Raw genomic sequence first — 10,840 nt, 5'->3', positions numbered from 1 at the left:
TTTTGGATTTAAAGTTGTTCTTGATGTGATTTAGGAGGAAAAAGTGCTTAAGGACCACCTGAAAGTTTAACCGAATTAGGAGCAACAAAACCAGGTAGGGATTGACGAATTTAATCTTGATTGATTGTGTTTGAGTTGTGTGATTATGATATGGTTTGGTTATGCTTGAAATTGATTGTTTATATGAGTAATTCTTGTTGAAATTTTGGTGAAAATTTGATGAAATTTGATGATATTCAACTTCGAATTTGTGTTCTTCATGGCTGCTGGAAAAACGAACCCTAGACCTTAAATTGGGGTTCAATTTGTGTTAAAATCATGTAGAAAAGATGGGGTTTTAGTGGCTGGAAATTTATTATGAATTATGGTAAAAATCGGTTGCTGAAAAGACTGAAAAACAGATAAAAACAGAGAAAGAATCTGAAGAATTTACGAAGAACACGAAGAACACTTTGAGTGTGATGAAGAACAATGAAGAACACCTTTTTGATCCATAAAAGGGCAAGGAAGTAAATATTTTGGTGTTTGGGAGGTTATTTGGTAATTTCTGGAAGTTAGGGTGGTAAAAGTAGAAATATTAAAAGTTACGGGTGGTAAAAAGTGAATTTTAAAGGTTAAAAGTAAAAGTAAGTTAATTTTCGAAAATTTAATGATAAAATAATAAATAATAATAAAATATTAAATAATAATATTTAATTAAAAATAATATTTTAATAAAAATAATAAAATAATGCAGAAAAGGCAGTTTTCTGTAAAAGCTTTAGAAAGACAACTTTAAGCACATAATCTCATAATTACTTTCATAAAACACTTAGGGAGTGGTAAAAACATATTAGTGAGGCAAAGATAAATAAAAGTTAAAAAGTTGAAGAAAAGATAAAAATCGAAGAAAAAGTCTGTAAAGTTTTAATGACAGAAAAACAGACAGAGACTAGTGAACGAACTAGGGCAACATAGTTAGTCCTGGAATAGTGAATAGGGTTAGGTATTATATGAAAAGTTAAACTGTTTTAGTATAGACTTAATGAACCTATACTTGGGATAGACTAACTATTCATACCGAAATTTACATAAGCTTTAAATACATACGTTAAACAGAGAAATCAGAGCAGAGTAAAGAAACACAGAGAACAGAGTAACCAGAGCAGAATAAAGGGATACAGAGAAAAGAGTAATCAGAGCAAAGTAAAAAGACAAAGAGAAAAGAGTAATGTGATAAAGAGAAATAGTTTGAATTAAGATGTTGTAAAAGTCAAAGATGTAAAGTTTGTACAGTATGATTGAACAGAGAAAGAAATAGGTACTGCATAAAAATGTGAAAATGATGATGAATAATGAGAATGATGATGAATGATGATAATGAGAATGATTATGTGATGATTTGTTGCTTGAGGCAACCCAAGAGATGTGTTTATTCATTTGTTGCGTTAAGGCAACTCCAGATATACTTGTATGATCATCTGCTGTAGTGAGGCAGTCAGATAGATAATGGTGTGATCACTGAGAACGCTTTCCTACGGTACAGATCCATATTTTATTTTTGTAAGGCAGAGGGGTTATTTCCTGCTACAGAAGTACCGTGACCACCTGTTCCATTTCTGTAGTGGCAGAGGGGTTATTTCCTGTATACAGAAGGTGTGTCGGCATACATCCCTGCAGTGGCAGATGTGTTATTTGCTGCATGCAGTGGACCCTGTGGTGGCAGAGGGGTTATTTCCTGTACACTGGGGTATAGCCAATAGGAAAGCCTTATCCAGACAGAGGTTGCTGGATAACGTCGGGAGCGGGTTAGTAACCGACAGATGAGCTCATTACCTGCACTAGGGCTAGACATGCATCATTCTTGTCTGCGCATCATTCTCTGTTGCATTCCTTCCTGTGTGTGATCTACTTCTTTATGTTTTTCTGCTCGTATGCTACTTCTGTGTTTTATTTTCTTGTATTCTTTTGTTTGTGTTCTGCTTTTTATTGTCTCTACTTCCTCTTTCTATCTTTATCTTCTGTTTACTGCTTCGCTATATTATGTTACTCGTCTACTAATCGACCCCAAATAAATAAACATAACTAATAACCCCGACCCTACTAAGAACTCCCCAGTTCTTACCCCTTCTCTCTCCCTTCCCCCTTCAGATGGAAGTAAGAGTACCTTACCATAGTTCGCTGATGACCGTTCGTAAGAAGAGGATTCTGCTCTAGATAGTCTTCTTAGTCTAAGGTGAATATCGTTCTCTGATTATATGTATATACTGTGAGACCAGCCAACGTCTGCACCCCGTTCATATGCGTACTTTAACCTAAATCCTGTGTACGAGATTCCTATTGTGTGGCTACTTCATGAGGTACCAGAGAGACGTCCTGTGGAAAAGTCTGATCGTGTAGAAGATTAGCAGATGATGTTCTATCTTTTGATGACGTTCCACTTGACTTGAGTTTTGAAGACCTAGAACGTACTTTCCCTTGCTTTAGTAGTTTAGAGGGACTAGGTGAGTATAGAGTATAGGCTAGCCTGGGTGCCAGCTTAGGGACTTCTTGAACAAGTCAGGACCTGGGATGTTGTATGTATGTATATGTATATAGTAATTATATAGCTATACCTAGGGGTGTTCTAACTAAAGGTCTATACTCTAATAAAGGCTGGATAACTGAATGTTGCTAGCTACTTGTGATGTATTTATGTGTGGTTGCTTATAACTGTTTTATCTGTTACTATTTATGGATTGATTATAAATGATTCTGTTTTTAATCCAAACGTTTAAAAAAAAAAAGTACCACGCAAATTAACTACGCTTTTAACAATGAATCAGGCTCATATAATAAATAATAGATAATAATTAGGAAGACAAATTGGTAGCGCTCAGTTTCCGGTATGATCTAGACATATTGAAAATTGGGTCGTTACAAGTAGAATGGAGGATGAGCTTCTATTTTCTGCTGGAGGCATTTCAAGGATGTAAAAGTCAACCGGAAAAACCAAATCCTTAATTGCCACGAGTACATCTTCCGTTATCCCCATCACTGTGATCACACTTTTATCGGCTAAGGCAAACCTCGCCGCCGACTTCTTCAATGGAGCAAAATTCAACCGCACATAGATAGAAAGTGGCATGATGCTTACACAAGCTCCCAAGTCACACATACAATCATGAAAAGTGTGTCTACCAATACAACAAGACACTAAGCACGGCCCAGGGTCACCACATTTTCTTGGAATAGGTTCCATCAAAGAAGAAATTGAACTACCCAAGGATAATGTCTCCAATTCTCCTATCCTATCCTTGTGTGTACACAAGTCTTTCAAAAATTTTGCATACTTTGGAATTTGTTGAATAGCATCAAGGAGTGGTATGGTTACCTCAACCTTTTTAAACACTTGAAGCATGTTCAAATCAAATTCCGGGGTTTTCTTCGCCTTCTTCACCATAGAAGGAAATGGGATAGGAATGGACTCATCCACTATAGCTTTCCTCTTGGGTTCCTTGAGGTTAACTCCCTCTTCCTCATGCCTTTTGTCTACCACCTCTTCTTCATGTGGAGCTTCAACAACTACCTCTTCCTCATGAATTTCTCCCATGACCCTTGGAGGTATCTCCTCTAATGTAGTCCCCGACCGTAGAGTGATGGCGTTAAGACCGCCTCTGGGGTTTGGTTGGGGTTGGGATGGAAGGTTAGAGGAACTTGAGGGTTGGTTGGTGTTGTTATTGGGGGTTGGTGGTTGGCTTGACATGTTCATCTTTGAAAGCATGTTGGTGAGGTTGGCCAATTGAGTATTCAAGGCCTTGAATTAAGCCTTGTTACTCTCATCTCGTTTTTCCATGGTGGCTCTAAGCTCATCAACTTGATTGTTGGAAGATGGAGGAGTTTGGTTTTGGTTTTGTTGTCTATGGTGTGGTGCTTGGTACTTGGTGTAGTTATTTTGGTTTTGGTTGGAGTGGCCTTGGTGGGCTTGGTAGTTGGTGTTGTTATGGTAGTATTGGGATGAAGATTGGTTGTTGTTGTGATGAGAAGGAGAGTTGTTCCACCTTTAGTTTTGATTGCTTCCTTGTGCATTATCCCTCCACCCTTGATGTTGATTACCACCTTGATGGTAATTGTTTTGACCTTGAGGAGGGTAGGGTGGACGGTTGTTGTAATTCACATTGGCCACCACAAGAGCATGTTCTTCTTGAATTTGATTGCATTGGTCGGTGTAATGTGTGGTGCTAGAGCACAAACCACAAATCCTAGGAGGGCCTTCAAGTTGAGCAACCGGAGGTGGGACTTGGATGGCTTGGATGGAGTAGTATTCCTTTTGATCCCTTTGGATTTGTGTAAGGATGGTGGTCATATCTCCAAGTGCTTTGGTTAGACTTGATTCGGAAGGGGATGGTTCTACCACACCCTTGAGAGGATTACTTCTCACCCTTGTGTGTTGTGTAGCTTTGGCAACATCCTTTATCAAATTCCAAGCTTCAACCTCCGTCTTGTTTTTCGAAAGGGAACCGCCACTAGAAGCGGTGAGCAATCTTCTATCTTCCGCACAAAGACCTCCAGTAAAGTAGCTAATGATCAAGTGAGTGGTCATTCCGTGGTGTAGACATGACTCCAATAGCCTCTTGAACCGAGACCAATACTCGTACAAACCCTCTTGGTCTCTTTGCATTATACCCAAAATCTCTTTCCGGATGTAGTCGGTCTTCTCCGGTGGGAAGAACTTATCAAGAAACTCTCTTCTCAAGAAATCCCAATTAGTCATAATCTCATCTTGTAGCGAATAGAACCATGTCTTTGCTTGCGCTTCAAGAGAGAAAGGGAAGGCAAAAACCATGATAGCTACTGATGAGCGGATAATTTATACGCTTTTTGGCATTGTTTTTAGTATATTTTTAGTAGGATCTAGTTACTTTTAGGGATATTTTCATTAGTTTTTATGTTAAATTCACATTTCTGGACTTCACTATGAGTTTGTGTGTTTTTCTGTGATTTCAGGTATTTTCTGGCTGAAATTGAGGGACTTGAGCAAAAATCAGATTCAGAGGTTGAAGAAGGACTGCTGATGTTGTTGGATTCTGACCTCCCTGCACTCAAAATGCATTTTCTGGAGCTACAAAACTCAAAATGGAGCGCTTCCAATTGCATTGGAAAGTAGACATCCAGGGCTTTCCAGAAATATATAATAGTCCATACTTTTTCCAAGTTTAAATGACGCAAACTGGCGTTCAACGCCAGCTCTCTGTCCAATTCTGGCGTCCAGCGCCAGAAACAAGCTGCAAAGTGGATTTCAACGCCCAAACTGGCACAAAAGCTGGCGTTCAACTCCAAGAATGACCTCTACACGTGCAACACTCAAGCTCAGCCCAAGCACACACCATGTGGGCCTCAAAAGTGGATTTATGCATCAATTACTTACTTCTGTAAACCCTAGTGACTAGTTTATTATAAATAGAACTTTTTATCATTGTATTCACAGTCTTGGTTACTCTGGTTCCCCTCTGGGGCCGAGACCAATGAACTCCATTATCACTTATGTATTTTCAATGGTAGAGTTTCTACACTCCATAGATTAAGGTGTGGAGCTCTGCTGTTCCTCAAAGATTAATGCAAAGTACTACTGTTTTCTATTCAATTCATCTTATTTCGCTTATAAGATATTCATTCGCACTTCAACCTGAATGTGATGAACGTGACAATCATCATCATTCACTATGAACGCGTGCCTGACAACCACTTCCGTTCTACATTAGATTGAATGAGTATCTCTTAGATCTCTTAATCAGAATCTTCGTGGTGTAAGCTAGAATGATGGCGGCATTCAAGAGAATCCTGAAAGTCTAAACCTTGTCTGTGGTATTCCGAGTAGGATTCAATGATTTAATGACTGTGACGAGCTTCAAACTCGTGATTGCTGGGCGTAGTGACAGACGCAAAAGGATAGTAAATCCTATTCCAGCATGATCGGGAACCGACAGATGAATAGCCGTGCCGTGACAGGGTGCGTTGACCATATTCACTGAGAGGATAGGATGTAACCATTGACAAGGGTGATGCCTGCAGACGATTAGCCGTGCCGTGACAGGGCATTTGGATCATTTTCTTGAGAGAAGACCGAAAGTAGCCATTGACAATGGTGATGCATTACATAAAGCCAGCCATGGAAAGGAGTAAGACTGATTGGGTGAAGATAGCAGGAAAGCAGAGGTTAAGAGGAACGAAAGCATCTCTATTCGCTTATCTGAAATTCTCACCAATGATTTACATAAGTATTTCTATCACTATTTTATTAATTATTTTCGAAAACCCCATTACTATTTTATATCCGCCTGACTGAGATTTACAAGGTGACCATAGCTTGCTTCATACCAACAATCTTCGTGGGATTCGACCCTTACTCACGTAAGGTATTACTTGGACGACCCAGTGCACTTGCTGGTTAGTTGTGCGAAGTTGTGAACCATGGTATTGGCATCATGTTTTTGGCGCCATTACCAGGGAAAGAAAGAGCGATGAATTTTACATAATCAAATTGTAATCACAATTTCTGCGCACCAAGTTTTTGGCGCCGTTGCCGGGGATTGTTCGAGTTTGGACAACTAACGGTTCATCTTGTTGCTCAGATTAGGTAATTTTCTTTTTGTTTTAATTTTCAAAAATTTTTCAAAAATCTTTCAAAAATTTTTCCTTTGTTTTCGAAAAAAATTTTAAAATAAAAATATTTTCAAAAATAAATTATTCTATGGCTTCAAAACTTTCAAGAATGAATTCTAGAGTTTCATGGTAACATGTTGAATCCTATCTGGCTGAAAAGCCATACCCAAACTCCTTTGGGATTGGTCTTCAACTAATCACCTCAATGGATGTAAATCCATTCTAAAGCTTGAATGGCTATTAAGCCATGTCTGACCCTTTGATTGGAGCTTTAGACTAAAGAGCACAAGATTCCTGGAATTCATATTAAAGATTTTGAAATCCTTATTTTTGTTTTTCAAATAATTTTCGAAAAAATACAAAAAAATTAGAAAATCATAAAAATCAAAAATATTTTTCATGCTTTTTGTTTGAGTCATGTGTCATGTTATAAGTTTGGTGTCAATTGCATATCCATTTTGCATTTTTCGAAAATTCATGCATTCATAGTGTTCTTCATGATCTTCAAGTTGTTCTTGGTAAGTCTTCTTGTTTGATCTTTGCATTTGCATGTTTTGTGTCTTTTCTTGTTTTTCATATGCATTCTTGAATTCTTAGTGTCTAAGCATTAAAGAATTCTAAGTTTGGTGTCTTGCATGTTTTCTTTGCATTAAAAATTTTTCAAAAATGTGTTCTTGATGTTCATCATGATCTTCATAGTGTTCTTGGTGTTCATCTTGACATTCATAACATTCTTGCATGCATTCATTGTTTTGATCTAAAAATCTCATGCATTGCATCATTTTTATGTTTTTCTCTCTCATCATTCAAAATTCAAAAATCAAAAAAATATCTTCCCCTTTTTCTCTCATCAAATTCAAAAATTGAGTTGACTTTTTCAAAAATTTTTAAAAATCAAGTTGTTTCTTATGAGTCAAATCAAATTTTCAATTTGAAAATCTTATCTTTTTCAAAATCTTTTTCAAAAATCAAATCTTTTTCATTTTTCTTAGTTATTTTCGAAAACTCTAAAAATATTTTTCAAAAATCTTTTTCTTATTTTTATATCATAATTTTCGAAAATAATATCATCAATTAATGTTTTGATTCAAAAATTTCAAGTTTGTTACTTGCTTGTTAAGAAAGATTCAAACTTTGAGTTCTAGAATCATATTTTGTGATTTCTTGTGAATCAAGTCATTAATTGTGATTTTAAAAATCAAATCTTTTTCAAAACTAATTTCAATCATATCTTTTCAAAAATATCTTCTTATCTTATCCCTTTCAAAAAATTGATTTTCAAATTTGTTTCAACTAACTAACTAACTTTTTGTTTGTTTCTTATCTTTTTCAAAACTACCTAACTAACTCCCTCTCTCTCATTTTTGGAAAATATCTTCTCTCTTTTTTAAAAATTTCTTTTTAATTAACTAATTATTTTATTTTCTATTTGAATTTTCGAAAAAAAAATACTAACCTTTTTCAAAAACCATTTTCGAAAATCACTAACTCTTTTTCAAAAATTATTTTCACAAATCCTCTCCCTCTCTCATCTTATTCTATTTATTTATTCATCTACTAACATCTCTTCCTCACATCACTCACCAAATTCGAACCCCCTCTTCTATCTGTGTTCGAATTTTTTCTTCTTTTCTTCTTCTACTAACAATAAGGAACCTCTTTACTGTGACATAGAGGATTCCTCTTCTTTTCTTTTTCTCTTCTCTTTCTTATGAGCAGGGACAGAGAAAAAGGCATTCTTGTTGAAGCTGATCCAGAACCTGAAAGGACTCTGAAGAGGAAACTAAGAGAAGCTAAATTACAACAATCCAGAGACAACTTGATTGAAAATTTCGAACAAGTAAAGGAGATGGCAGCCGAACCCAACAATAATGCAAGGAGAATGCTTGGTGACTTTACTGCACCTAATTCCAATTTACATGGAAGAAGCATCTCCATTCCTGCCATTGGAGCAAACAATTTTGAGCTGAAACCTCAGCTAGTTTCTCTGATGCAGCAGAACTGCAAGTTTCATGGACTTCCATCTGAAGATCCTTTTCAGTTCTTAACTGAATTCTTGCAGATATGTGATACTGTTAAGACTAATGGAGTAGATCCTGAAGTCTACAGGCTCATGCTTTTCCCTTTTGCTGTAAGAGACAGAGCTAGAGTGTGGTTGGACTCTCAACCCAGAGATAGCCTGAACTCTTGGGATAAGCTGGTCACGGCTTTCTTAGCCAAGTTCTTTCCTCCTCAAAAGCTGAGCAAGCTTAGAGTGGATGTTCAAACCTTCAGACAGAAAGAAGGTGAATCCCTCTATGAAGCTTGGGAAAGATACAAGCAGCTGACCAAAAAGTGTCCTTCTGACATGCTTTCAGAATGGACCATCCTGGATATATTCTATGATGGTTTATCTGAGCTATCAAAGATGTCATTGGATACTTCTGCAGGTGGATCCATTCACCTAAAGAAAACGCCTGCAGAAGCTCAAGAACTCATTGACATGGTTGCTAATAACCAGTTCATGTACACTTCTGAGAGGAATCCTGTGAGTAATGGGACGCCTATGAAGAAGGGAGTTCTTGAAGTTGATACTCTGAATACCGTATTGGCTCAGAATAAAATATTGACTCAGCAAGTTAATATGATTTCTCAGAGTCTGAATCGAATGCAAGCTGCATCCAACAGTACTCAAGAGGCTTCTCCTGAAGAAGAAGCTTATGATCCTGAAAACCCTACAATAGCAGAGGTGAATTACTTAGGTGAACCTTATGGAAACACCTATAACCCATCATGGAAAAATCATCCAAATCTCTCATGGAAGGATCAAAGGCCTCAACAAGGCTTTAATAATGGTGGAAAAAACAGGTTTAACAATAATAAACCTTTTCCATCATCCACTCAGCAACAGACAGAGAACTCTGAACAAAATACTTCTAATTTAGCAAACTTAGTCTCTGATCTATATAAGGCCACTGTGAGTTTCATGAATGAAACAAGGTCTTCCATTAGAAATTTGGAAGCACAAGTGGGCCAGCTGAGTAAAAGGATCACTGAAATCTTTCCTAGTACTCTCCCAAGCAATACAGAAGAGAATCCAAAAGGAGAGTGCAAGGCCATTGACATAAGCACCATGGCCAAACCTATAAGGGAATGAGAGGACGTGAATCCCAAGGAGGAAGACCTCCTAGGACATCCAGTGATCAATAAGGAGCTTCCCTCTGAGGAACCAAAGGACTCTGAGGCTCATCTAGAGACCATAGAGATTCCATTAAACCTCCTTATGCCATTCATGAGCTCTGATGAGTATTCCTCTTCCGAAGAAAATGAGGATGTTACTGAAGAGCAAGCTGCCAAGTTCCTTGGTGCAATCATGAAGCTGAATGCCAAATTATTTGGCATTGATACTTGGGAAGATGAACCTCCTTTGTTCATCAATAAACTAAGTGATCTGGATCAACTGACATTGCCTCAGAAGAGACAGGATCTTGGAAAGTTCATAATACCTTGTACCATAGGCACCATGATCTTTAAGGCTCTGTGTGACCTTGGTTCAGGAATAAACCTCATGCCCCTCTCTATAATAGAGAAACTGGGAATCTATGGGGTACAAGCTGCTAAAATCTCATTAGAGATGGCAGATAATTCAAGAAAACAGGCTTATGGACAAGTAGAGGACGTGTTAGTAAAGGTTGAAGGCCTTTACATCCCTGCTGATTTCATAGTCTTAGATACTGGAAAGGAAGAGGATGAATCCATCATCCTAGGAAGACCTTTCCTAGCCACAGCAAGAGCTGTGATTGATGTGGACAGAGGAGAATTGATCCTTCAATTAAATAAGGACAACCTTGTGTTTACAACTCAAATATCTCTCTCTGCATCCATGGAGAGGAAGCAGAAAAAGCTTCTCTCAAAGCAGAGTCAGACAAAGCCCCCACAGTCAAACTCTAAGTTTGGTGTTGGGAGGCCACAACCAAACTCTAAGTTTGGTGTTGAACTCCCATATCCAAACTCTAAGTTTGGTGTTGGAGAGCCTCAACAATACTCTGAACATCTGTAAGGCTCCATGAGAGCCCACTGTCAAGCTATTGACATTAAAGAAGCGCTTGTTGGGAGGCAACCCAATTTTTATCTAACTATATTTTTCTTAGTTATATGTCTTTATAGGTTCATGATCATGTGGAGTCACAAAATAAATATAAAAATTGAAAACGGAATCAAAAACAGCAGAAGAAAAATC

At 37.5% G+C, this 10,840-nt stretch overlaps 1 non-coding gene across 1 annotated transcript; it reads right to left on the bottom strand.

Annotated features, from left to right (window-relative positions):
* Positions 1–8,866: 8,866 nt before the first annotated feature.
* Positions 8,867–8,974, bottom strand: LOC112753277 (small nucleolar RNA R71). Its single transcript, XR_003177670.1, has one exon. It is a non-coding gene; the product is annotated as a small nucleolar RNA R71 (small nucleolar RNA).
* Between the last annotated feature and the right edge of the window lie 1,866 nt (positions 8,975–10,840).

The sequence above is a fragment of the Arachis hypogaea genome, chromosome 15, assembly GCF_003086295.3.
Source record: "Arachis hypogaea cultivar Tifrunner chromosome 15, arahy.Tifrunner.gnm2.J5K5, whole genome shotgun sequence".
Taxonomy (NCBI): Eukaryota; Viridiplantae; Streptophyta; class Magnoliopsida; order Fabales; family Fabaceae; genus Arachis; species Arachis hypogaea.
The sequence above is the reverse complement of the archived record's forward strand: the minus strand, read 5'-3'. Positions and strand labels throughout refer to the sequence as shown.